Raw genomic sequence first — 4,052 nt, forward strand, 5'->3', positions numbered from 1 at the left:
TGGTCTCCCCCCCCCCCCCCCCCCCCCCCCCCCCCGACCTTGTACGCAGGATAAGCGGTTGAGGTTGGATGGATGGTATATACATGTATGTAGATATAGATATATATGTGTGCGTGTTTTGTGTTTTGAGGTGACTTTTGTTTCTTGTATTGTTTTTTAAAAATAAAGATTATTATTATTAATGTGTGTGTATATATAGATGTACATATAGATCTACAGTGCCTTGCGAAAGTATTCGGCCCCCTTGAACTTTTCGACCTTTTGCCACATTTCAGGCTTCAAACATAAAGATATAAAACTGTAATTTTTTGTGAAGAATCAACAACAAGTGGGACACAATCATGAAGTGGAACGAAATTTATACTTTCGCAAGGCACTGTATATCTAGTAGCTTAGCTCACTACATTTTCCAAGTAGCTTTCCCAACACTGATCCTTATTTGGTGGGAATTTCTTTGACTTTTACCTTCTGTCATTTGTTGTTTTGACTTATTTTGTTCCAATAAAAGCAGAGTGTTACTGTGAGTGTTTGTTGTCTTTCTCAGGTCAGGACCAGGGAGACTGATAGGATTTTTGCAAGGCTGATACTGATTATTAGTAGTCAAGTTGGCCGATATTTGGAACCGCTATGTATTTGTCGTAAAGGTGAAAATCTCCAACACAAACGTAAACATTTTTTAAGACACTTTTATTATAAAGTTTTCTTTTAAAGAACAAACACATAAAACTCAACACAACAAAAAAAATAAAATCACCCTCTTCTTCCATCTTGCAAAATATAATATACATATCAATATTTGGTCAGAAGTGTCTTTTACATGTTATTTTTTAAAGATATTGCGAATTTGTTTTCCCACTGTGGTGTTGTCTTTTGGAAATTTCTAAATCTCTGGTTTGTAAATACCTCAAGTGGTCCTGATTCTTTTTCAATTTTAGCTTTTTTCCTTATTCACTGAAATGTAAATAAATAAACAAAATAGATCCCCAATATTTTATAGGGGTGGTGATGCTGCAATGGATAAGACGCCTGCCTTTGGTGTGAGCATTTTGAAATCTGCTGTTTTAAAGTATATAAATCTTTTTAACTGTTTTAACCTCTTTCCCTTGACTGATATGTTTATCTTTTAGTCCATGTGTTTATTTCTCTCTGTGATTATTTCATTGCCTATCACACATATGTTGGCAATAAGGTTTTAAAATGTTTAAACTTTCCTATGAAAGGGTGAATCTCATAGTGTATCAGTTTGTTTTACAGGTTGATCAACTGAGGATCTGAAAAAATGCCGGGAGGCAGGGCCTTTCTGCTCTTGGCCAATCACAATCTGAATCTGAAACACCTGGGAAGTTCTTTCAGTTTTCGCTTCTGAAACCCACTTCTGTGTTCGCTGTCATTTCTCTAGCTATCTGCGCTTTTGTGTGGAGATTTTATGTTTCTGACAGAAACCTGGCTTCATGCTGGTGAGTTCACTCCATTCTCTGAACTTCTTCCTCCCTGCTGTCACTTTCTCAGCTCAGGGCGTCTGTGTTCAAATCTGTCTTTCGTTGTCGGGAAATTCTGGTTACTTGTGGTTAAAACTGTGTTATATGCGGTGGTGTAAGTTTAACAAGGATTTTATTCAAGACTTTGCAGACTTGCTTTGAAATATGATGACTTCTTAATTATTGGTGATTTTAACATGTGTGCTGTGAATCCAAACCTCTGGCTAAAGATTTTCTTAATCTTCTTGACTCTTTTAATCTCACGCTGTCACCGGCCCGACATATTCTGGATCTTGTGCTGCCGTATGGTTTATGTGTAACCATAAGTGAATCTACCTGTCTTATTTACTGTGGCTCTCCCCTGTTTGGAGATTTCTACCTGTGCGTGCAATTAACCCTTTAACTGCAGTTTTGATTGTACTTGCACTGAGATATTGGACTGTGGTGCTTCACTGACAGAGAAACGCTCTAAACCACTTTTCAATAAAAGGACAATTCCTAGAGAGTGGTTTTTAATCAACTTCGATCATTTTTAGATGATTTTAGTATTCATGAAAAATTCCTCGATGTCCCCAGATCCAGGTTAAAAACGGTGACTGAGCCTTCTCAGTAGCCGAATACTTTACCTGTTCAAATAAGAAATGCCCAAACTCCTGACACTTTCAAATCCTTGCTAAAGACTTATCTTTATTCATTGGCCTTCAAACAGAGTTGAGTAGTGACATTTACTTGATTTATTTTTTACTTTTTCTGCTGTTGTCATGTAAAATAAATAAACTTGAATTTGAACTTGAACTCTAATCTGAGCCCTTATGTCTCCACTTGCATGTGAATCAGTACTAAATTTACTGCACTATTTATAATTTTTTTTATAAAATGAGACTTTAAAGACAGTTTCACTGACCATTATTCTTGCGATATTTTATATTCGCAGATCAAAGATTTTGAAAGCAAAGCCTGAGTTTAAAAACAAAGTGGGAATAAAAACAGGATGTGACTGAAGATCAGCTGAACTATAGCAACACTGTTAGAAATTACCAGCATTTCACAATAATTAAAAGTATTATTTTACAGTAACTTGTTGTAAATGAGTTTCCCTGTAATATCCCGATGAATACCTGTAAAAACTACAGTATCCTTGGTTTTTACAGCATTTAACTCTTATTTTACAGTAAAATCTTGCAATCTAAAACCTGCTGTTATATCACAACAAGGTCTGTACTATCACAGCAACACAGTGAAAAAATTAAGGATTTCACAGCATTAAACAGTATTATTACTGTGTGCCCTTGGAAGTCACATGACATAACTGAACTGTTTTGAACTGAAGGCTCTGTCGTGTCCCTCTTCTATTCCGGGCTGAATGGAGAAGGTGAGCAGCATGCATGTTTGCAGCACTTACACCCATGTTATTTTAATATGATAATAATATTTACTTTCAAATAAATGTTTATCGCATGACTCAGTTCACATTTTGTTAGCAAGTGCCCGGAATTGTTGAAAGTTCTCTCACAGCATTTGCTAATAGTAGTAATGTTAGTAATGAGGAGAGTTTCGCTACAGTTTTTCATGTCACTATCCCCGTTTAGACAAATCTGGTGTTTGTAAAGTTTATAAAACCAATGATGGGACAAACATTACTATTTATGTGTGCACATTTCTGTAATTAGTCAAGGTTATCATAGATTAGCATTGCTAACTGTTAGCTGTTTAACTTTAATAACTTAGTGATTCAAACGGTGATTCAACGTCAAAAAAAGATAGTGATTCAAACAACACAAAATCACTCTCCAGAACTTTCTCATTCACGGTTCCATGCTCATCTGGAATGCACAATCCAGGTCCATGAAAAAATATTTTTCCAGCGGATATCTTAGTTACAACATGACTGAGCTAACTGGAGTAAGTTAGTCTCATGTCGTGTTCGACAACGGGATATGAATGAATAATAAGTTGTAAATGCACTTTACATTGAGTGAGCAATCTCAAAGTGCTACAGTAAAAAAACACTATAGATATACCACTATCATTTTTGACATACGGCTAAAATTAAATGAAAATCAATGATCATAATCTCCAAGATACTAGACTTTCTTTGTGCATCTCAGTCCTCTAAAGTGGAAATAAAAATCAGTCTTTGAACTTGAAGTCAAAGCATCAGTGAGCCTCTCTGCTGCACTGGGTCACATGTTCCTTCATCACCATGAACACACTCTGTACTTTATTCTGACTCAGTCCCACACACACCGTCCTGCTGCCCCAAACCCGCCACCTGTGGATTCATCCGCCGCTGAAAATAGTCCCTAACAAATGCACTGCTTCCTGTCTGTTGGATAAAAACCACAGTGAGCAGCTGCTTTAGGAAACAAAACCGCAACTAAATATCTGTGAGATGTTTTTAAAGATTTCCGTCTTCAGTAGGAAGCGACGGGCTCGGAGCTGAGGGCCACAGACAGGAAGTCAGACGCTACTAAGCCTGCAAAAACCTGACTTATACAGCAACATCAGAAACAGGGTCGGCACTTTTTAGGGGCAAATGTAAATTTCTCTTCAGCTGATCTTCGTCCAGCTGCT

The sequence above is a fragment of the Micropterus dolomieu genome, linkage group LG01 (genome assembly GCF_021292245.1).
Source record: "Micropterus dolomieu isolate WLL.071019.BEF.003 ecotype Adirondacks linkage group LG01, ASM2129224v1, whole genome shotgun sequence".
Taxonomy (NCBI): domain Eukaryota; kingdom Metazoa; phylum Chordata; class Actinopteri; order Centrarchiformes; family Centrarchidae; genus Micropterus; species Micropterus dolomieu.